This window comes from Nyctereutes procyonoides, unplaced genomic scaffold, assembly GCF_905146905.1.
Source record: "Nyctereutes procyonoides isolate TBG_1078 unplaced genomic scaffold, NYPRO_anot_genome, whole genome shotgun sequence".
In the NCBI taxonomy this organism is placed as follows: Eukaryota; Metazoa; Chordata; class Mammalia; order Carnivora; family Canidae; genus Nyctereutes; species Nyctereutes procyonoides.
The window spans coordinates 21806933-21832234 of NW_026575044.1; positions in this window are offsets into that span (position 1 = coordinate 21806933).

Genomic DNA, 25302 nt, shown 5'->3' on the forward strand with positions numbered 1-25302 from the left:
TGATGCAAATTCCATTTTGAGGGGCAGTATGTCCCAGCCTAAGCAATAAGGCAGAACAAAGAGCAAAAATTCTTCCTGCTTCAGCCTTTTTGTTCTGTTTAGGCCCTTAGCAGATTAGATGATGCTAACCCACATCGAGGAGGGCAATCAGCTTTACTGAATCCTCTAATTCAAATGCTAAATCTCTTCCAGAAACACCCTTAACAGACAGCCCAGAAATCATGTATAATCATATCTGGGCATTTCCTGATTCAATCAAATTGACAGATAAAATTAACTATCACTGTAGGCACTGGGATATGTGCCCTTCTTGGGGCTGTGGAGTTGTCAGAGCCCATTTAGAAGGCTGAGGTCACAAGGGTTTTTTAAAAAATCCTGAATGGTAGAGGGGTTGTACTCTTCTTGGTTATGGTTTATCTAGTAACACACTTCCCTTGAAAAACTAGGTAGGATGCTGATCTGTTTGCTTAAAGTCAATCTCACATGTTAGTAACTGAGGCACCCCAGTTTATTTCCCTAGAAAGAGTCCAGATCTACATTATTTCTTTGCTTTCTCTCACTCAATGTTTTCCTCTTTCAGCTTAATGGCGGCTACCTTGAGGCAATTGGGTTATCTGGTTATCTTTAATCTGATTTTTTTTTCCAGAAAGCTTGGTCCTAGTGGGGCTCTGTTGCTTAAAGCCTTATTTGATCTTTTTTTCCTGCTCCTTAAAACCCAAGAAGCAGTCAATATTTGTAATCCAAGGTCCCATATTACTGGACTCTCTCTATTCCTTTTTCTTTTCTCAAGCTGATCAATTTTCTCCTGAACTTTATTATAATTTCACTTTATTATAATTTCTAACCAAATTCAGCAATAATTGTAAACACATACTAACACCCTACTCTCCTTCAAACTGCTTTACCTAGAGTGACAGGCTCAGTAGGTGTGAAATCTTCTTGTCAGGTTGTTGCACATATGGCCTTTGCATAACGCAAATCATCATCTTTCTAGACTCTAATATCATCTTCACCTGACTTCTCACTCAGTGCCATGCACTTTTGGTCCTTGTTATAACAGCATTCCATTTCAAAGTGTCCATTTCCATACTAGAATAACTAATGCTACCTATTGTGGGGAGGAAGAAAAACCAAACCAAACAAACCTCTCCAATTTTTGGTGGATTAACACATTAACCACTTATTCTTTACTCTGATTGGCAGGGGGAGCCGAGATACGGGGCTCTGCTCCACATGGTTAGTCAGGCACTCAAGGTCCTTCCATCTTTAGTTATTGTCATCGTCAACATGTAGCTTTTCATGCTCACTGTGTTCACGATGCTTACCACTGAAAGAGGAGAGAAGACCCACCTGCTCTTAGCCATCACAGTCTGTGTAAGTCACCAGTTTTCCTTACATTCATTTGGCTCCATTGAGACACAGGAAGCAGGGAAATGTAGTTTTGCTATGTATCCAGAAAGAGGGAAATGCATTTGGTGAGCATCTAGAATGGTGTCTGCTAGTGATATAATTGTTTCTTTACTTTTTAAAAAGTAGTTTCGCCCTAGGTCATTTCTGAAGAAGGCAGCATTAGAAAAAAAGAGTGAGAAGTGTTGACCAGATAAAAAGAACCTAAATCAGAATGACCCACAGTTCAATACAACTAACATTTATTGGGTATTTACTTTTTTTCCTAACTCTTGTCTAGGTCGCTTTGATTTTACTGAGTCGCTTCTAGTATAGCATCTCTAAATGTCAGCTAGAGACTAAACATGGAAGGCACTTCATGATTGTACCACTTGGTGTTCTGTTGTTTTTGGGTATAGAAATAAATCTTACCAAGGTGTTAGGATAATATTTTTTTTTTATCACAAGGGAAATTTCTCCACTGATTCTTTATTCTTTAATTCATTTGGCTATTAACCGGAAATGTAAGAGAAGAGACAAATATTATTTATAAATGAAATCCTTTTAGGCTCAGCTGTAGCTATGTCTTGTCCTGCAACATAGCCACGTAGTGTCCAGGTATTAGGACATTATGATAACCAGATACTCACTGGTTGAAGCTGAACTGAATAATGTATTAAGCACAGGATCATGTCTTACCCTCCCCACTCCATTGAGTGAAGTGCTTTGTTTTTAAAAACCTCCTTTGGGAGGCTTCACAAACAACTGCTATTTAGCTCCTAGATTCCAAAGATGATAGACAGAGGCCTTTCCCTGCAGGTATAGATAGCTTACCTTCTGATGGTGGAATCTGATTATTGCACCCTCCCTGCAAATGACCCTGTCTAAAATCAAACAAAAATTGGAGATATTGAAAACCAAGCAAGAAAAGACTTAGAGTCTAGCAAAATTCAAATTAATGCTGACCTCCACTAGCAGAATATATAAAACGGTATACTTATTAAGAGGTGCATTTGAGCCATTTGGGGTTGAGAACTTTGCGTTGCTGATTTTGAAAGAAAGGAAAAAAAAGCAAACCCAGGCAGCTGCCCTAGTTTCTAGTTGGACACTAGAGTATTTACTTAGCACAGAACCAGTCAGAGCTAATGGTTCTGAGTGCCTCTAATGGGCCTCAGGGTTGAGCAGAGCCAGTTTTGGCAAGAGCAGAGATGTATGCCCATCTGAGAATGGGCATATCTCCTCAGGTGGGACTTATACCATCTTCTCTCTCCCTCTACCCTCCCTCCTCGGGAGCTTTCAGCTCCTCCCCACAGAGTGCGTGTGCATGCTTCCAAAGCTCAAGAGTTTGGATCGATACCTCAAAGTTTGGAAGTTTATGAAATCTTCCAAATTGGAATGAAAACATCTCCCTGGGTATTCTGCAGTGCTAGTAATTGGAAATGAAACATCTGAGTGAAGGCAAAGCATTCCCCAGACCTTCATCTTATTTCCACTCAGATGTAATCCAAAATTAACACTTGCTCCAGACACCCAGCCTATTAGCACCCGGAACGATTGCTCAGCTTCAACAAGAAGGGCAGAGGCTGGGGGCCTGAGTGAGTGGTGAGGGGCTCCCCCACTTGGAATTCCACCCTGGTAACCCAACAAGAGACATGCATTACCATTTAATTATAATGATGGAACAGATGTGATAACAAGGTTGTCTTCTCTGGCTCTGTTCCTGATGTCACCACAAGGGTTTCCAGTTGTTGCTCTTTCTCATTTTGCGCTTCCTCATTAATCTCAGCTCCTCCAGCTGCCTCCCGCTCTCTTCCCTGACATGTCTGGTCGGCCTTTGTGCCAGGCGATCACAGCCTTTCAGAGAAGTGGCTGCATGGGGCTGGGTCTTTGCTTAGTTTGCTTCCAGCCATCTGTGCCTTCCTGCAGGCAACCTCGTGCTCCTCTCGAAGCCCTGTGACTTCATCTTCACCAAATTATTGCATTTAAAAAAAGATATTTCAAACCCAAATGATTCCTTTGTGGTATCCATAAAAGACCATTTTCTTTGTATTCTGTGACTGTTATTTGGAATTTGCTCCTCATTAGGTTCTTGACCGCCTCATAGCTCCCTCCTCACTCTTTTGTCTGTTTTCCTAAATCCCAACTTGAATATAGTTATAATTATTGATTTTTCCCTCAACATTCAGGCTTACCAAACCCAAAATCAGAAACAGATTAATGGATTCATTAATTTGACATAAGCTGGAATTTTGTATCTCTTCCTGTGAGAGTGAAACCTGAGGATGAAGTTGATTTGGTAAGTTTTATATAAATACTTCACAAAATGTATGGTGTTTGAGATTTTGAATGCAACTGGGCATGTGTACATTTTCCAGTTTTGGGTTTCCTAGCCTTTGTGGTACAGACAAGTGGTGAGCTATTGTAGCAAATTAGAATAGGGTATATATAAGCTCTTTGTTGAGAGAAGACATGTGTTTTTCTTTCTCATGTTATTCCCAACACTTGCCATATGATAACTAATTCTACAATGAATAATAGTAAACTTCTACATTTTTTGAGCAGTTAATATATGCCCAGTACCGTGCTAAGCTTTTTATGTATAGAATCTCATGACACCTCTCTAAAGCAGGTCCTGTTCTATCATTCCCATTTTACAGATGTGAAAACTGAGGCCCTAGAGAGTTAAGACTTGCCAAAGTTATAAAAAAGGTATTGTTGGAGGCTTACTGGGAACCCAGGCAGGGTTATTTCAAGACCTGGTATCTTAGTCATTATACATATATATTTTTCCCCCAAAAAAGCAAAATATCTGTGAATTTTATCGTCTAAACATGGAAGCAATGCTCAAGCACCATAGCTAAGAAGTCTGTAATGTGATGTAGGTGACCATAATTATAAGGATCTGGAGACACAAATGGGTGTGTGTTCCAGTTTCTTACAGGAGGATGGATGGGAGGAGAGAGAGTACTGCAGGTAGGGTAGCACCTGATGCACAGGGAAGGGCCTTTGATTGCAGAGGATGGGAATGGGATTGCCTTTCCTGTGTTTACCTGTGGCTTTGCACAGGGAGTCAGACTCCTGGACGTTTCTGAAGACATGTTAAAGCAATGGAGAGAGCCACAGATTTGAGAACTAGATTATTCTTCAGATTATAAATTATTGCTGCCTATTTCCTAGACCAATAGCCTGACTTATGCTATGTGTGCAGTTAAAGTCTGAATACAGTGACATCTCTCAGCCTCAGGTGGTGAACCAAGGAGAGGAGCTAGAAGTCCTTGGCATTCACAGATGAGCTATTCTTCTTAAAATCCTCTGCTTGCTCTTTAAGCTGGAGCTGCAGTTTTACCCAGCAGGCACACTGGGCTGATCTGATTCTAGCTGTCTTCTTGATCGATCCCAGCTAGATCAATACAGAATGCTCATATCAGAGGTCATTCCTTAAAGCTGCAAGTTTAGGTCAAATAAAAGAAACATTATTACACATAAAAATGGAGAATTTACAGATTTTTAGAAACAATTACATCATTGCAGAGCTGGAAAATATGAAGAATTTCAAGGAGTGACACATGTTTAGAGATATATAAACCCTTAGATAGTTAATATCAACTCCTTCTAGAGAATGTTATCCAGAGATGCAATCAGTTGGCTGATTATAAGTCAAGGTCAGGTGTGATAGTGTTCTTGCGTTTGGACCAGAGGTACCCAAGTATCAGTGATTACATATCTAGGGAGCTGTATGGTTCCAGGATCATCTATGGAGAGATGTGGAGGAGAGCCAGAAACAAAACCACTTAACCCATTTCAGTTTATTGTTGTTCCAGTGGTGTGGCTCTTGGTAATTTACGAGACTGTCTGTGGGGTTCAGGAGCTCTTGAGACCTCCCGTCTAATAAAATAGCCATGTCGTTTTTCCTGAGTGAAGGGACCGACATATATCAAGAAGTGCAATTTGTTTGATATCCTTTTGTACAGGAAAAGGAAAGGTTGTGGCATTTGTAGGTTAGTAAAAAGAGGGAGGAAGTTAAGGTATATAGGTATGTTGAGAAAGACTTTGCAGTTGAAAGTACATAAAGGTCCTTTTGTATTTAACATCTTGGGAGCATGCTAAAATTTCAAGTTGAAGCTGTCAGTTTAAAGTCTTAAATGTAGCCCATTGCATATTCCTTCAGGTTTTAAAGATAGCAAAACACTGCTTCCTTTCTAATAATTGGTTAAACCACCCCTTACTTGAAGAAGGCAGGCCACTTTGCTTTTCCTATTTGCAATAAAAACTATAATCCCGGCTGTGAAAGAAGGCATATGGAGGAGTCTTTATTCCCAGTGAGTTGTCCTTTTAAAATGGAATTCCCAAAAGAGGGGTTTTGTAATTACATATTGGATCATTTGATCCAAAGACTGTGTCCCTGAATGAGCAGTCTGACTCACTACACAGCTATCCCAGGAAGTGAAGATCCATTTAGTCTTCTTGTTTAATTTATAAAATTATGATTTTTACTGACAAAAAATAAGCCTGTGCTACATAAATTAATGACACAAATTTTGAATAATCTATGATCATAGGCAACAGCTAGGCCTGGATAATTTGATATAGGCCATAAAAGTAGAATTATGTCTTTATACGCTTGTGGGGTGTGTGCATATGTACTTATGTATTTGCATGTACGTATGTGAATGAGATAGTGAGATTATAAGGCTGAGGACTCAGGGTAGTACTGGTAGCATTGGGGTATCAGTTGGCATATAGAATTTTAATTAGAAAAGTTGAGATTTTCTGACTAAAAACTAGGAGTTTTTGTGGGTAGGACATAAATGTACAAATGCATGTATTGAACCATGGGCTTTTATAACAGCTTATTGATGACAGTGGTGTCACACATTCAGTACACACCTTTTCATGACAGAGTACAGAATAGCTTTCTTCTTAAAAAATATTTTTTGTCTGGCTAGAGCTTCTCTCAGTAGTGCTCAGAGTTCAGTTAAGGTACAATTCAGAGTAAAGAAATCTGGCTTTTAAAGCTCTGTCTTTTCTGGTAGAAATCATTTAGTTTCTTCTCTGCTAATAGCAGTATTGAGTCACAGGGGAGTGGTTATAGGAGGAGTCTGATTGCATTCATTCCTCTTTGGGGTCCCTAAGAATGGGTATCCCTGGCAATGGGCAGAACACTAGCCAGTAACTTACATGAAGCTCAGGCATCTTTGCAATAATTCTTCCAACTGTCTAACTCAATAGCAGCCTTTGGAAGAGTATTTTTTATCTATGACAGTTGCAGCTTTCAATCCTAGATTGGATTTCTCCCTGTCCTCCCAGAAGATGTTTTAGTGATGTACCAGCTTTAGCATATGATTGGTAAGGCCTTGAAATAAATCCACAGCTAAAAGAGAGGAATGGTAGGGTAGGGTGGAAAAGGGCGTTCAAATTCACTAGTAAATCTAATACCCTGCTAACACCATTTTTAAGAAAGGAGGGACTTGTTCTTCATTTCTGTATTCTTTCTAAGTTTCTTAACTCTCTTTCTTCTCTTTTTATTGTCATTTCTCTGTAGAATCAATTAATCTGATTGGCTGTCAGTGTTCTGAAATTTGTGGTGCCTGGTTGCTGCCAGGGAATTGATTTTTACATCTGACCTGGTGCATGGGACCAGTCAGTGACATGGTCTTCATGGGGTCTGAGTGTCCTCCATCCTCACTGGTACTGTGCCCTTGAACAAATACCTTTTCTGCTAGGACCTTAGTTCTCTTTATCCTGAAAACAATACAAAACTGGTTTTGTTCCTAAGCCACCTACCTACCAGGTAGAAAGGAGATTGAAAAATCAGACTTGGAGAACAATGAATGGGTAAGACATGGAGTGAGAAAATTACAGGCAAGGCCATGATCAATGATTGGAAGTCCACAGAGAAAAAGCAAAAGGAGAGGCAGAATGGGAAGTGCTGGGGAAATAGAGAAGGAAATGGAAGATGCATTGAGAAAGAGAACAAGTCAGCAAAAAGGAGGATGGATACAAGAGTTGCAGAGAGGGATGAAAAGCAAAATTTTCTTCAGGAGGAGCTTTTGAACCTTCCTGGGGCCATGGGACCTCTCTGGGCCACAAATTGGCAGCCAGTGTGTCATACATAGCACAATGTGCCACACATAGATAGCACCACTTTTTATAGTGTCTGGGTTCGGCAGGGTAAGATGTGAGTGTTTTCAGGCAAATTCTGCCTTTTAAAGATGTTTTCCTATGGCCTCCTGGAAGATCTGATTCTCTGAACAGAGGTATTAGATGAAGGCAGGAGCCATATCTATTGAAAAGTCCACAAAAATTCAGACTATCTGATGATAATACACAGAATTTTTCTATCAATACTCAAGTGCAGCTCCAATAATAAGCCTGGCACAACAAGGGCTATTCGTTGACCTGCCTTTGCAGAGTTATAGGCAGAGGAAGGCAAACACAGACATAGGACAAATGTGGTAGATGTCTGTGTGTACATGCATGCACGTATATGGGAACTTTTTTTTAGTTAGCTATCTTAATTCGGTAACTTTTTTTAATTAGGTAACTTAAAAACTAATGAGGCAGTATGGACTTGAGATATGAGAGCTATTTTCAGAGAGGAGATGGAACATAAGAAAAATATGGACAATTTGGAATACATGGAGAGGTATGAGGTGGAGCATTCCTCCTGGTGAGAAAGATGAGGACACACCCAAAGGCATGGAAAGTCATGGCATGTATAGACGACAGTTAAGAAACTTTGCATCTATCAAAATAGAGTAAATAGGTTCTGATGAGGAAAGAAAGTACTTAAATGTCAGGAGAAAATGTGGCATCATAAGCAAACAGGATAAAAGCAGCCTATGATTTGATAGTAGGTCAGGAGCTATAGAGCCTGTATTTCTCTCTTAGTAGTTTGCTTTGCATTTTACAAGCAGTTTTTAAATCATTTCTGGGTATAGAAAAAAGTACATTTTTGGGGTGTATAGATTACCATTATATTGATTTTGAGACCAGTAAGTGATGGCTGTTTAGACTTCATATTATTGTGAATTTTTAAGATTTAATTTTATTGTTATCAATGAAAATTGTATTCACCTGCAAGTAATACAAACCTGATTACAACCTGATTACAGATTCATTTTTTTTAAAGGTTTATTTATTTATTTCAGAGAGAAAGAGAGAGAGAGAGTACATGAGATGGGGAGAGGGAGAGGAGTAGACTCCCTACTGAGCGAGAAGCCCAGTGTCAGCTGGGGCTCCATGAGGGACTTGATCTCCTCACCGGGAGATCATGAACTGAGCTGAAACCAAGAGTCAGATGCTCAACTGACTGAGCCACGCAGGTCCCTTGATTTCAGATTCTTATTATGCAAACAAAGTCGTAGTTTTTGCACATAACAAAGGATTTCAAGGTCAGCAGTTAACAGGTTGGCTCTGTGGTTTGGTGATGTCAGGGCCTAATTCTCTGTCTCTTGGCTTTTCCCTTATTGTCTGAAGATGGCTCTAGCCATTACATGCACAATCAAGACAGAAAGAAAAGAGAAAACAGAAGGCCTAAATTGGATCACACAGACTCTCTAAGTCAAAGAGAAAGCTGAGAAGGGTGGTTCTTTGCTTTTCAGGCAATTCGGTGAGGTGCAGAAATGAAGAAGAGATATGGGAATAGTTTTTCATTGCCATAAACACCTATCATGATCATCTGGGTATTTAGTGATTAAAAACCTGTTGTATCTTCTAAATATGAAAAGACCTACAAAAAGCCTTTGGTGGCTCTCAATGTCCAGATTTTTTGTTTGTTTGTTTTGGGATTTTATTTAAATTCTAGTTAGTTAACATATAGTGTAATATTGGTTTCAGGAGTAGAATTCAGGGATTCATCACTTGCATACAATACCCAGTGCTCATCACAAGTGCCCTCCTTAATACCCATCAGCCATTTAGCCCACCCCCTGCCCACCTCCCCTCCAACAACCCTCAAGTTTGTTCTCTATAGTTATGAGTCTCTTATGGTTTACTTTTCTTTTTTCCCCTTTCCCCTGTGTTCACTCGTTTTGTTTCTTAAATTCCACATATGAGTGAAATCATATGTCTAAAGTCCAGGTACTAATATTATGTAGGAAACAGCTGGATTTTTCAACTTTCATGTAAGAGTCATCATTTCTAATAGCTTTATAAGTATTATTCATATTTCTCCCTATTTTATTTGTAAACAACTGCAATGCCAAATATAAGATTTCTTCCAAAATGCTAATAACCAGTTTTCCAGCATACTGTCTTCCCAGCAGTTTTCTGTTTTACCTTACGATCATGATCATGATCATCTTCCTCATTGTCAACATTTATTATGCCCCCTGCATGTAAGGTCTTTTTATTTGTAATTCTCATTTTCATGATACTTCAAAGTAGTTGTTATTCCTGTTTTATAAATAAGGAAACTGAAGCTCAGATAAAAGTAAAGTGAGTTGGTCAAGGGCATATGGCTGGAAGGTGGCAGAATGAATTGAATGCTAATTCTTTTTGGTTTTGGTTTTTGGTTTGTTTGCTTTCAAAAGGTTGTGCTGACTTCCCTGTGCCTTTTTTTTTTTTAAAGACTTTATTTATTCGAGAAACAGAGAGAGGCAGAGACACAGGCAGAGGGAGAAGCAGGCTCCATGCCAGAAGCCTGACGTGGGACTGGATCCCTGGTCTCCAGGATCATGCCCTGGGCTGAAGGTGGAGTTAAACCGCTGAGCCACCCGGGCTGCCCTTCCCTGTGCCTTTTAAGGGAGTTTGCAGTTATCTATTTCTCAGATCCCATCTGGTTTAAAACTATAATTATGAATTCAGGGATAATTTTTCTTACTCTAACTCAACATTGGCTACTGATTACCTGGAGTCAGAATATAAAGGACCAACTCTAAGAGTTGCAAAAATTGCAGCTACCAATGAGATAAGCCTTGCTTCAATTATTAGGCAGAAGATAATGATTAGGTTTTTAATAACCTTAATCTCTCTTTGTCCTCTGTTTCTAGCTGCTTCATTTTGAAAATACTGTTTTTGTTCTTGATGAGAGTCTCCATCAAGAGCTTTTGATATGGGTCTTGCTTGAAAGGGACTGGTCAAATGTATTTCTATCAGTGAAGTTCCATGGTGTGTCTGGAACAGTGGTTCTCCACACACACGTTAGAATCACCTCAGAAACCTGAAAACATAACGAGAGCTTGCACCAGCCTCCAGATATTCTGATTTAAATGGTGTAGAGTGGAGTCCAGGCATCAGTATTTAATATGGTTTGTTGTGTTTTGTTTTGTTTTTTTTTTTTTAGCTCCCCAGGTGATTCTAATGCTCAGCTTGAGTAGAAAACTACTGGCCTAGATGATTAATAGAGGCACTAATGGAGGAGAAGGAAGAGAAAACCCCAGAGTGAGTGGTCCTCAAACTCTTTGGTCTATGGACTATTTTGTGAGGGTGTTGAAAGAAGTGGGTCTCTTTAGAATTCATAGAGAAAATTGCCTGGCTTTTGATTAGACACTGATGAGTGAAAGGATAAGCAAATGACTAACGAGAGGGAAGTTATATGTAGAGGGTAACTTCATTGTGTGTTTCCATGATGCTCTTATAGTTTTTTAAGTATAATCATCCAAATTTACCAGTGAAAAAGCTAAGATCTTTTGGGATAAATACATTAAAGAGACTGTAGTTCTAGTGTGTGGCAAAACTTGAATTAGAATTTTGATCTGCTAAGACTTAGTCCAGATTCTTTCTTATTCTGGAGATCCTGGAAAACACCCTAGTGGAGAAATCTTCCTTGATGAACATCCCTGGGAGATTTCATGGAATGCATAGATTTGTATTCTTGGGGTAAGAATAATTGATCTGATTTGGTCCCCAAATTTCATTTTGTAGGAGCTCTGTTCCGAACAATTTTCTCCTATCAGTGAGAGAAGCCTATTATGTCCTTAAACACAACATGGTGTCAGCGTAGATGTTTGCTGTGGCTATTCTTAATTCCCTAAGCCTAATGTATTTCCTTTCTGTTTAATGGTAGATGCCCCTTTGTTTCCAAAAGCCCATTTCTTACACTTTTTTTTTTCAGTTTTCGAGTTTGATCCATCTGAAATCTATACATTATTTCACAGACATCAGTGGCTTTTTTCCAGGTTAAATTATTTAATGGCATTGTTTCATTGAAGGCTTCAGATTAGCTGCTGACACTTATTGGCAGAAAGAAACACGTTTTTCCATTGGGATAAAACATATTTTGTATTAGAGAAAAGAGCAACTGAATTGAGTTTCTGTCTTCTAAATCTCAGTTGTGGCAAATGAAGACATCTGGTGCTTTAAATGACAATTTACCTTTGTATCAAAATTAAGTATTAGTCACCCAACCTATATTTTCTCTTTCTCCCTCCTTCCCTCTTGCCGTTTCACCCTCCTGTTTTCTTTCCTCTTACCTTCTCCCCTATCCCTTCCCCTCTTTCTTGCCCTAGATCCCAGCTCCCCTCTGAAGTCCCACCTCTCCACTCCTCCTCCTCTCACCTCATTCATTTTTCTCTTCTCTTTCTGTGCTTGCTTCACCCTCTTTTGCCTTTTCTAACTTACTATATTTTGGTTAGTTGATCTTCTCATCTTCTGAGTCTTTTCCTCTGGGTTTTGAGGTTTTAATTCCAAATGCCACTCATCTCGTGGAGTGAATAAATCAGGCATCTGAAAGGAAAGAGGGGAAAAATGAGGTTTGATTTCATTTCTCTTTCTTTTTCTGCCAAGAACTTTCTTTGGGAATTTTACAGAAAGAAATGGAAAGAACATAAACTTTGCCTGTTTTACTATCCAGGTGAGGAAATGGGTGTGAAGAGGTCAGCAGCTATCTGGGTGCTCCTGCCTCCCCATCATAGAAGCATGCAACTACAATTAGGCATCTGTTTTCCTATCTTTTCTAGACATCTGATCTATCTGCCTGGAATGCCAGGCACTGCATTGGTATAACACTGCTTTATATATTTGCCAAAATAACTCAGAGCTACTATCTGACCATTTATCATCATCAGTAACCTCTCTGCAGTATATGCCCATTTTCCAGATCAGGTCAGTGGTCTGAGCATTGGTAGGATGAATCTTCTGCTGTTAGAGAGAAGAGCAGTGCTATATATTACAGAGCCTGGGAATTAGGGTAAACATGAGCAGTCTTGAATAGTATCCTTTTGGATGCCAAGTCCAAATGGGGCAAATGAGTTGAGGAAGAGCAAAGCCGAGGATGTTTGGAACATGCTTCTCAGAGAGGAGGGGGCCAGGAGGAGAAAGAAGAGATCAGGAGGAATTTTCTCACGTTAATGTCATAATGCTGGAGACTCCTTAGAGCCTCCTGTGTGTCTGAATGTGTAAGAGGTCAGGTTAACAAAGAAAAACCAGGCAAGACCACCTATTATGGTGGGATCATGTGTGCCTTGAGCAAATGCTTGGCAACAAGCTAAATGAGGCTGAGTTGAAACCACTCTCGGCTCTCTGAGGTGGGCTATAGTTCTAGAGGGAGAAGGACCTTTTTCTTAGCAGAGAGGTCATTTAGGCTTACCTGATCAGATGTTGCACCTTGAACTCAGGTAACTTATTTGACAATAAGGATTTCCTAGTACATAAGAGTGGGGGCGCAAGACCCTTGATTTTTAGACTGACTTCATGGGTTTCTTCCACCTGCTGCTGTCCACTAGATAGCACTGTGTATTATAATTGCAAAAAGGATGAAATGCAAAAAAAAAAATAATAAGTGGTAAGCTTTTCTTTTCACAATGGTTTGAGAGGACAACCTCAGAAATTTCTTGTAGAGAAGAATGTAGCAATCTTGTGGAGACCAGGCATTTTCTGTGCCTGATTTAACCAAACACTTCTCAGTCACATCGTGCTAAGACAGGACGCGACTGCTAGGCTACAGCATCTTCGTCTTAAGGGTACCGCCACCTCCGCTTCACCGGGATTTTTCAGACTTGCTTAACCATGGATGTAGTAATTGAAATCAATTATTCATTCCCAAGAAAGGAGCTGAGTAAGTGGGAGTACAGGGAATAGAAGTGGAGGTTATAACCTCAGCACTGACAGGCAAGAAAATAGCATGAAAGCTTTCTTGAATATAATGAAAAACTAGTATTTCAGGGAGTGATGAGTGGCCCTTATTCCAAATAAAGTGAAAATAAAGAAGAGACCAGGGATTGGGGAGATAGAAGGGGAGCTGGCAAGAAACAAACCAAGAGCATTCTTCATAGTATCTGTTTAGCACAACAAATTGAGGTTAGATAACAGCTGAAAAATAGTCATTACAAAAATTGAGTTGGATTCAGGAATTAGGCGTTCTGTAACCCACTGGCTGAATCTACTTTGGAGATGTCAGCTTTCTCATCTTTAATATAATGTGTAATGTATCTGTGGAGCTACAGCTGTGCAAAAGGAATAATGCCTATCTGGCTGCTGTGCAATCATCATGAGACTCAGTAGAGAGAATACATTCAAAAGCACATTGGAAAATATAGTAAACTACTGTGCAAATAAAGGCATTTATATAATTGTATAAATTCCCTTTTTATTCCCAGACTCTTTTCTAAGCCCATTAGTCTTATGCCCTTTCTCCTGCTTTCCATATTTTTTCCCTTTATCTACAGTTATCTGATTTGAGGAGTTAGTGTTTGGCAGATAGATAGCCAAGCTCTTACACATGACATGCTCATCAGGAGAAGAAAATGAGGACAATATGGACCACCTTCTTTGAAGTGAGGGACCACAGAGGAAATCCACTCACTTATTAATATATGTTTATTTATTCATCACTTATTTGCAGAGGGTCCACTGTATCACAGGCACTGCACTAGATACTTAGGATGTGGCAGTGAATAATGCATAGTCATCCTCCTGAGAATGTCAGAGTCTGCTACTTTCTTGGAGGTCTTCCTGGAAAAATTCATATATTTTCTAAGAAAAGTCCAGAAATTTGCTAGGCTGTGTAGATATCTTTTTTTTAATATTTTATTTATTTATTTATTTATTTATTTATTTATTTATTTATTTATTTATTTATGATAGAGAGAGAGAGAAAGAGAGGCTGAGACACAGAAGGAAGGAGAAGCAGGCTCCATGCCAGGAGTCTGACGTGGGACTCGATCCCAGGACTCCAGGATCGTGCCCTGGGCCAAAGGCAGGCGCCAAACTGCTGAGCCACCCAGGGATCCCCTGCTGAGCCACCCAGGGATCCCTATGTAGGTATCTTTTAAGCAGAATATGTGTATTGTTTTAGAGGAATAGACTTTGCTTCACCAAATGTAAAAGTGATTGTATTTGTATTTATTGTCTCTTTCTCTCTTGGAAGCAGAATATTGATAATTTATGCACCTAGGGAGGGAACCCAGATTTTTATTATATTCTTTGGAGGTTAAACAGTCACTGTGTTGGGTTGTACCAGAGAGACAAAACTGTGCCAGAAAGCTAGAGATGGTTAGGAGCAACCTAATTACATGGGCAAGGCAAGAATGCAAGGATGGAATAAGTAGAAAGTTGGCTAGGAAGGGATATGGATGAGTGGAGTAAGGAAGGAAAAATCTTAGAGTAGCAGGTGAGATAGAGAGTTTAGGAAATGAAGGAGAGGAACATGTATTAAGATATGGATGAGTCTGCTATGGATGGGGAGACTCTTAAAAGTTACCAAACATGACATTTAGTAAATGCTTCCTGAGCCAAATCGCACCATTCAGAAGAACTCAGATTATGATTATATCTGGGCCAAAAGGAAAATATTTTCAGTTGCTTTGTCTGAGTTTTTACCCAGAGTTTCATCTCTACCATAAATAGATTAATCAATAGCAAGTTAAATCAACATATATTTAGTGAAAAGTTCTCTGTGTAAGAGGTTTGGGGTTCAAAGATAATAAGATATGAGGTTTTTCCAGGGCACCTGGGGGGCTCAGTCGGTTAAGTCTCTGCCTTTGGTTCAGGTCATGATCTCAGGGTTCTGGGATCAGCCCTGAGTGAGTACCCTGCTTACTGGGAAGTCTGCTTCTCCCTCCTCCTCCCCCTGCTATGTTTGTGCTCTCTCTTCCTCACTCTCTTTCTCTCAAATAATAAAAATAAAATCTTTATTAAAAAAGATTTGGGGTTTTTCAAAGATGAATCAAAGTTTTGGGGCAGATGCTGCCTTTGGAATACACACAATGACAGAGCAAATGTGACATACAGAAGAATGACACTGCAGAACATAGGAAGCCATGAAAGAGTTATGTTTAATCTGTGAGGGTTCAAAGAAAGCAATGATCACTTGAGTTGAGAATCTCAGGGAGAATTAGGAAAGGCACATTGAGGAGGTAACGTTTGACCAGGAAAGTTATGAGATGATAAGAAAATGAATGTTTCGTATGAAAGAAACAAATTGAACCAGGAAATTGAAGGAAATGTGGCACATAAATAGGAAACTGAGCTCTGTGAGGGCAGTAGGGGGAAATTAAAGTTGGAAACGTCATTTGGGACTTTAGTTATAAGGTATGGAGTGACTTAAAAGCTATAGCCTTTGTGCTTTATAGCCAAAAAGGAGCACTTCACAATTTTTTGCCTATGAAGGTAATATTATAACCACAATTTTGTGTCAGAGATATTAATTCAGTCATCAATCAATGGTTATTTATTGGTTATCTACTCATTGCAAGGTAGTATGCCAAATGTTGATGAGAATGCAAAAGAAATAAGTCGCACGATCCTCCATCTGAAGGTCTTACACAGAGTAAGGAAATAAATACCATATTCAAAGAAAGATGACTAATTATTGAATTACTTTACAATCATATTGGATAAATATAGATACTTCTAACACTATTCTGGCTTCCACTGAGTATAATCTAGACTCTTCCATGTTGAAATTATTACAAGTTTGTCTCATTGTTCTCAGTTTGTAATCTGTTAGTAGGTTCTAAACTGCTGCTTGTAGAAGAGAAATTACATTGCAAATTCGAGTGCTGCAAACCCACTATTCTGAGTGGATTTGTAAAGAAAATCTTCCTAAGCCCCCTTCTCCCCCCAATCTGTGAAGTGCATTTAGCTGAATGGAGATTCTTTGTTTGTCTCAATGATTAATTGTATCTTGTACTGTCCTAGAACCTGATATTTAATTATCCTAAAATGCTTTATGAATATAGATTATGTGTCTCCAGGATCATGTGAATAGGCCAGGGATGTTTGCTGAGTGATCTTTTCTCTAGTCAATGTAAATTTTGCCAGAGACAGGCCGTGACTTCTTCATTGTCTGACTTTGAGCCAGTGCTATATCTGGAAAGAAGGACATACTACCATAGGGTGCCATTTATCTCAGGTCACAACTGGAATCTGGATCTTACACCAGCCTTAGCTATTAATTTGGCTTATTTCTTTGTCAGGTGCACATGCATGCACTCATGTGTGCGTGTGCACATAAACACACAATCATCAATAATATAGACAGCATAAAATGAGTTTTCTTTTTGTTTTTGATTTGTGTATTGCTTGTTTTATTTATTTCTTTATTTTGGGGTGAGGCACAAGAAAATTACTTGTCCTTTGCTGGTAGAAATCTTGGAGAAGATCATCATCTTTGTTAATGTTGCCATCATCACCCTGTCCTCATGACATCATCAACCTTACTATCAAAATCTTATGAAGTACTGCCCGTGAGTTGGATTCTGTGTTTGGCTATTTCATTCACTACAAAAGCGATGCATTTAGAATCCTTCATGGACAGGAGATGCCACCATTATATCCATATCAATGAACTGTTCTGTGAGGCAATAGAATCAGATTGTGCTCTTCCCAGGTAACTTTGTAAGATGACTAACTGGGATACGGAGCTTAGCCTGAGGCCACAGGATATAACATGTGTAAAGTTAGGACCTATACTTTTATATGGGTTAGATCTCATACACTCAGTACAGAATCTACAGGGCTAATTGCCTACAGGCAAATATGGAACTGAGAGTTAATGTATTAGGTGCAGATGAAGGCACTGATGTCTTCTCAAAATAGTTGCTTCCCTCAAAAACTCTTTTTCATATTTTTTTTCTCCTAATGGAAAGTCCTTCCTTGTCTGTTCTAGCCATACTCTAAACCAGTCTTAAAATTGGCATAGACACAGGCCCACATCTGGAAGATATTAGTCTGCCCAAAGGAATTCAGCCTGTGAACTGGTAAGAATCGAAATAAAATATTTGAAAATTAGGTTTATTCCCTTGCTCTCATATTTCTACAGGTATTTACATTTTCTGGGTTAGCAGCCACATCACTCAGTATTGTTGAGTGTGGAAAAGGTTTGTGAAAACGTGGGCTGACAGATGTTTTGAACCTCTCTGTCTCCCCAGCTGCACCAGATCTAACAGCCTGAAAGTGATTTCCCTTTATGATATTTCATACCACATTGCAAATCTATATTGAGGCCTGTTTCCTAAATACATTTAAATATTAGCTGAATATAAAAATGTGAATACAGCCAACAATCCATGAATACGCAAATGTATTTCAAAACATTCTTCACCCTGAGAATCAGAAAATGGCATATCTGGGACAAGTGAAGATGGATACAAAAGACCAAAATGGAAACATACCTATCTGTGTAGATACACAGTTACTATTGTGTCTATCACCATAGTGCCTGGGCCTTTTGTTGAGAAATATTTCTTTTCCTTAATGATGATAAACTCAGGAATATGCAGGAATAAGAGAGCTAATTTATAAATAACGTGAATCTCATCCATAATGGCCAGTATCGGGAGGCCATTATGTAGATGCATCCAGATCATTAAGTGGCAAGGTTGGCAACATTACAAATTCTTTATCCATGTGCAGAGGCTGGAAGAGAGTGGTAGGAAGAGGGGGTAAAAGGCAAGTGTTCTCTTTTGGTTTTGGAAATCCAAAATATAATGGGAACCTCTCAATTTTTAATTTTAGCATTGTTGGCGCCTGTAGTGCTTTGCTGCCCTTACTTTATAGACCTGCTGATCATGTGTATGCCTTCTTCGTGAAATTTCTAGCAATGAAAGGTCTCGATGGATTCCATAAAAAGCACATTACCATGCCATGACTTGTTTTTATTGTAGGTTACATAAAATTTCCCATTTACATAGTTACTAGTGATGCAACTATGATAATGCTTTATAAGAAATGTGTAGATAACCATCATGACCAGTAACTAGGCCAAGATTGAGTTTAATTTCATAGAATTCTCTTCAACTTTTTCCTAGAAAATCTTTGTCTCCTGTTTTTTTTTTCTGTCTCCTGTTTTTTTTTTTTTTTTTTTTTTTTTTTTTTTTTTTTTTATTCTCAGTGTACCTTACAAAGAATAAGGATTTTTTTTTTAATCATCCCCTGGTATAGAGCAGATCCCATAAACAAATATTTGTTGATGAAGTAGTGTTTGATGGGCATGAACTACCATTTCTTTTTACTTTTTAAATAATCATCCAAGAAAAATAATTAGTGACTGAATCCTATAACTTGAACTATTTTTTAATTTTGTGTTCCTATAACATTTTCATTTCCATATTGCACCGGACATTATTGCCCAAATAGGAATTCACTTTAAGAGAGTGTATATATATATTTTTTATCTTTAAAGGATGAATGAAGTTTTCCTATTTAACATACTGAAAATATCTTGTAGGCACTTCAGTTTTTCTGGCATTTGTGTAATGTGGTCTGTAATTCTACAGGGTAGATAAGAGCAGGGGTATTGTTTTTTGAGAGACCAAAAGGAAAAGTGTCATTCTCATTGGGTAGCTTCCCAGGCTCTTTGCTAAGTTCTAGAAATATAGTGGTGAACAAATGATTGATTCTGGACCTCACTGTACACAAAGTCTAGGGCAGGTACTATACTAGCTTAGGTAAAGAGGACAGAATATTTAAAACAGATCTTGATCTCAAGGAGTTTATATTTAGAAAGGGAGATTAGGCTTATATACATAAATAGGTAATTGATCAAATCCTGTAATTTGTTTTTGTTTTTTTAAAGATTTTATTTATTTATTCATGAGAGACAGAGAGGGGCAGAGACACAGGCAGAGGGAGAAGCAGGCTCCATGCAGGAAGCCTGACACGGGACTTGATCCCAGGACTCCAGGATCATGCCCTGGGCCGAAGGCAGGCACTAAACTGCTGAGCCCCCCAGGGATTCCCCCATATACCGTAATTTGTGATATGGTGGTGGAGATATCAAGCACTACCAATACTCAGACAAAGATATTTCATTTTGAGACCCTCAAGGAAGAGAGGAAGGGACTGATTGGGGTTTAGGAGGAGATTTTGATTGGTGAAGAGAAGTTTTTAGTGACTGGCAAGTAGGGAACAATGTGGTAGTGTATGGCGGCAAGTTTAAGGAAGGCATATCCAGAGGACATTGTTCAGATGGACACAACTAAGACAGAACGTATATGGGAAGACAGTATGAGAACCTTTGACTAGTTTTAGTGAAGTTTGAGTAGGCTGTTAAGGAATTTAAGCCAAAAAGGCCATAGGAGTCCACTGAAAGTTTTTTGAGTAAAGTAAAATTAAATGCTTCAGAATTATGTATCTGACAACCAGCAGGAATCTTCTGAGACCATCAATTTCTAGCCCATGTTCTCATATAACAAAATATTACATCAGCCCAGATAGAAAGTACTTCTGCAACATTCTCACTCCCTAGACTAGTAGAGATCACTATGTTTTTTCAATTAAGATATTGGCTCTTTTGGCAGTGCAAGTCAGACAAACCAGATTTTCACAAATCAGAGACTAGTCTTGTTCATCTCAGACACATTTATGGGGTATCTTTGATTACCTTAGATACTCGATATCCTGGCATTGTCAGAAATTGATATACTGGTCACCCTGCTGGATTTCAGCACTTTTATAATTGTGATATATACAAATGAAGTAATAATATTCCACTTCCTCACATGAAGATCCTTCTTACCCATCTGCTCTGATGTCTCTGTAACAATATTATGAAGTTATGTATGACATGCTGATCCAGTGAGGATCAGAGTGGTTCTCAGTGCAGTGATTTTAGTATCATGTTCTGCATTCCCCCTTACTTCAGAAACTGTGCAAGTTAAAGCTAGGTAAGCATTATTTCCTTTTTTAAGTACATTAAGGATGGGTAGTGGGCAGCCAACGGGATAAATTAATTGTCTGCTTAATTATCTCACCAGAAATGGAAATCTTTAGCTTCCAGGTAGCAGCACAATGGGAGAAACCAAGCATTTTACTTCTAAGGGATTCAAAACACCCCGAAACGAGGCAGTCAGGAAGGCCTTGGATAAAAGTGAGAGGTATGCCCTTGTTAAGATAGAGTATGAACCATATTTTGGACTGTTCAGTACTTTGTACTGTTCTCTTCTTACTGCCACTCTGATGGCAGTACTTCGGCCATTTTCTGCCCCAGAAGTAGATTGGGCTCACTACTCTCAAACATGCTGTTTCCCCGGGCAGCTCTCTGTGATCCTTAGAATTTACAGTCTGTTTTCCTGTAGGAGTGTTGATGTACTCACCTGGAATACCTGCTCTTTCATTCTTGCTCTGTTTATCTTCTACCCATTCTTGAACGTTTGCCCTCTCCAGGACACCCACCTTCTGTGTTTATAACTAATCCTCACTCTCATTGGTTTCACCTCTCAAACACCTATAGTAGCTAAAGTCCATGCTGTATCATCTAGAATTGCATTTCATATGTTTGTTCTCATTTCTGGTTGCTCAACAGAATCACCCATGCAAGGATTGCTTTCTTTTTTCTTCTTTTTAAATATTGAATCATTGGCTTTCACTTGGCTCCGCAACAGGATTATCAATGGAACTATCAATGGCACAGCAAAAAGGCTGTACCCAGAGATTAGAATTTTGGATGGCCTGATTCTCTGCATTTGTATAAAGCCCTGCAGGTGATTCAGAGGCATAAAAGTTCACAAATTTCGACTCAGTATGTTTTGCATCACTTACTTTTGTTTTGAGTTAATCTTTTCTTTATAACTAAATTATTATGTGCTGAAGTTTCTTTGGAGTATTTTATCTTAAGGCATTTGCATTGCCAGTAGTATAGAGTATATTGCTTTGGTTAATTTATTTTGCAGAGATGTTGGGAGAAGACGTGGTTCTTGGGAGAAGACATGGTTCTGATTCCAGACCTGCTTGTCCAGGGCAGTTATTAAATGATTCTGGTCACGATGGACATGCAAAGACCCCCCTCTGCCTCAGGGATCTTTAATAGGACATTCAAGAGAACACTGTTTATTTTTCCAGGAACAGAAGCCTGAAGGCATTTTTAGGTTTTTTTTTTTTTAGAGTGCAGAATTTATGTGAATGACAGTAACCCCAATAAAAATAAAAATTGGGGATGATCTGATATTCCAATATGCATTTACCCTGGCTACTATGGTATTCACTTGAGAAGAGGGTGGAACTCCAGATTCTCATCAGAATATCCAAACAGACCAAAGCCTAGTTTGTTAAATGCCCATGCCCCTATGCCTTCTGGGAAGAGTTGAAATCAGGTGGGGAATATTTCATCTCCCTCTCGCATTGGTCTTCACTTTCTATTGTTGTGGGTTTTTTCCACAGTAGGAGCCATGCTGTAGACTATATATGACCTGGAAACTCACTGAGAAAGATACAGCTACCTCTGGGGTAAGGACAGGTGACCATCCTGATAGCTTCTTCAGTGGCCAGGGTGGTCAGACTGGACATGAGCATGCCACTTCCTTCCTCTTCTTAAGGAGGAGCCCATGTTTGTCTGTGACAGGACATGTGTCTCATAGAAAGCTGAACCAGATATGTTTCAGCTGCCTTCTGATGGCGATGCCCCCCAAGTACTACCCACTTTCCTGCCCATCTCCTGTCCCCTATTTCAGCTTGGTTGTTGTAAGAATTTTGTTAAATGGGAATCAGAGTAGTGAGAAAGGTAAAGCAGCTGCATCTGGAAGGCATCACCCTTGCCATGCTTTTAGGTCAGAGAGTCCGCTCATCTGGCTAAGCTACTTTTAGACCTCCTTTCTTCTCCACCCCCCCTTCCTCCGCCCCCCTCCACGGCACTGAGGGGAGGCCTATTTTCACATATGCGCTCAGATATGCAGAAGCAAATGCCAAAAAGAATTAACTGGAATAGCTCTATTAATTTATGCCTCGACAGTAATGACCTTAAGACACAGAAGAATTATATATTAATTTGTTTCTAGTGTATAGCACTGCTAAGTTAACACATTTAGGAGAATACACTTCCCTGTCTCCAGCTGTGAGGGTAAATGAGGCCGCCTGTGGCTGCTGGAGGAGTTCTGGCAGAGTCCCACTAGATGGCAGGGTGGCCTCAGGGATGGGCTGCGCTGCCAGGCGGCTGCAAAACACTTTGTTTGCAGTCATTATTTGACACACTCAAAAATTGACAATTTTTTCGTGTTGTTCATTTGGAAATTATATTTAAACTTATTTATTTACATGGGAACATACATAACATGTATATTTACAAATATGCCTACACTGTCCGAGATAAGGGTGTTTAAGAAACAATGCGTCCCCTACGCCAGGCTGGCTGACTTCTGTGAAATTTCCTCGCTCTGCAGACGCCCCGCTGTGCTCCACACCAGCGCACACACCACATCTAGCCTTATTGATGTTGGGAAGGGGAGAGATGTCTTTGAAAGTCAGAGGGCATAATCCCTTCCAGGAGGGAAACTGTTTTTAACACATGGTTTGGTCAGTTAGGGGTGGCTCAGAAAAAATGCGGAACAGTCAGCATCATACATTCAGCCTCTCCCCACCCCCAAGAAGATTAAAAGTAGAACCAGATTAGAGATTTGAATTTTATTCAAATCCCTTCTTTCCTTTCCACTTGCTTGTCCTCTAATCTCTCCTACTCTTTTAGCTTCTTGTCTCTCTTTGTTCCTATTTCTATCAAATCTCCCTCCTCTTTTTCCTTTCCTTCTCAGCCTGAATTTCCACATCTCTCCTTTCTCCATCCTTCATTCTTTCAGAATTTGATGCTGCCAAGCTGCCTCTGATCCTGCATCCCTTTATGCAGCCTTTTCCTGTTAATGAATTGTTAAAATTTCATAGGGAGCAGTGACTGTGCTCTTCTCTGCTTCTGGACACCGCAGCTGGTAAGCTGCTTTCTTTCAGAGCAGGAAAAGTCACAGCTATGAGAGGCCACTTATTGCTTGCAAACAATTGTTGTAGGTTTACATAGTTTAGTATGCAAGAGGTTCTTTTTTTTCCATCCAAGTTTAGGTAGGATTAGTATTTCAGTTAATGAAAGCTTCTGGAAAAGGGAGAGACTCTATCCATGGTAGAGAAAACAGACCGCAGCAGTCTTAAATGCCTGGCTTTTTCTGTTTTCTGCAGTGGAAAGATTTCAGGAAACTCATGTAAAAGCAGAGGACCATTTGATGAATTTTCAGAGTGAGATTCTTGGAAATAGCTTCTGCCTCAGTTGTCTAGCAGACAATCTTGTATTAAAATCTGTAACATTTAATATATTTCTTTCCAGATAAAACTAGTGTCATTTTCTTGATTGTTCTCTGGCTAGTTACACACGTGGGCTTTCTGTTGGTTGTGTGTGCCTTCTTCCTTTTTGATTGTAGGTTAATCGCCTTATGAATGATGTGTGGGTAGAGAGAAATAGAACAGAAGGTGATCAATAAATTGTAGTCTAGATTAAAAAGCGATTTTCCCTTAAAATATTACAAATGGGATATGTAGGCAGTTATATGCAGTTCTGTATAACATGTACAAATACAGTTTATGACCCAGTTTGATATTTGCATAACAGTGTGTACCCTCTTGGAAAATTGTGTTGTCACATCTCTGATTCACTGTTAATAGTAAATTTTACCAATTTGAACTTCAGAAATATATTGGTATTATCAACTTGATATTACCCCCACTTTATTGCCTTGCAAAGTTGTGGTTCATGGAGATTCTTAGGCTCTCAAAATTCTGAGGTTCTTCCAAAATTTTCCAGAAAAAGTTATGTTTTATTGGAGTTTCAGTGTTAAAATGTTATATTCTTAATAATAGGAAAGCTATGTGATGTGTGCACAATACTTCTCAGTCATAAAGAAATACTGCTTAAACAGAATGTCCCATTCCTTCAAGGTGTTGGGTAGCTTAGTATTTAAGTAATCCTTTCCTTCTATTTTCCTCTCTTTCATTTCTTACCCCCTTCTCTTTACATCTTTCCTGTATGTTACTGTGCTTCATTAATAAGAAATTCATGTCAGCAATTTATAGGATAAAAAGAAAAAAAAAAGAAAGCAACTGAATTTTCTTCTTCATCTTAGCATTTTCTTCAGACTGGAGGTGCTGACATTTTATAAATTTGTGCCCTTACCATAAACCTCAACCAAGTCCTCTAGATTATTTCAGGAAAATCTTTCTTCTCTGCCAATACTGGACACATTTAGAGATCTAGGAGAAAAATAAATTGTTTTTCTTGTCTACTGTGGCATGCTTCCTGTCATTAGGTGAATAATCGAGCAGTTTATTTTAATCAGAAGCTCTTTGCAGAGGGGGGTGCTAGAGAGAGGGTTAATTGCTAGGGTAAAACAACTACAGGAGTTCAGCTTACTGGGGTGCTAATTGGGTAAAAGGTGAACATAAATAGTATGGAGAAGCAGGAAATTAGAACATAGGAGTAAATATGTGGATGTTAAGCTCCCAACACTTATAAACGTACTTAAGTCATTGGAGCTGCAACATGAATAGCAAGCTGTTTTCAGAAATTTCAGGCTACAGTGCCAAGACTGGGATTGGTTTGGAAGAGAAAGGGAGCTTGGCTTCCTGTTGAGTAAATGACCTCAACTGGATCCAAAAGTTGGGTTTTAGGCTTTCAGCATCATTGATGTGTGTTGCAGGTAAGGGCAACTGTGGGTGAAGCCTGGCTTCTTCCCAGTAATGGCATGGCCAGGAGGCTTGAGGATGGCCTTGCCTTCTTGTATCTATTCA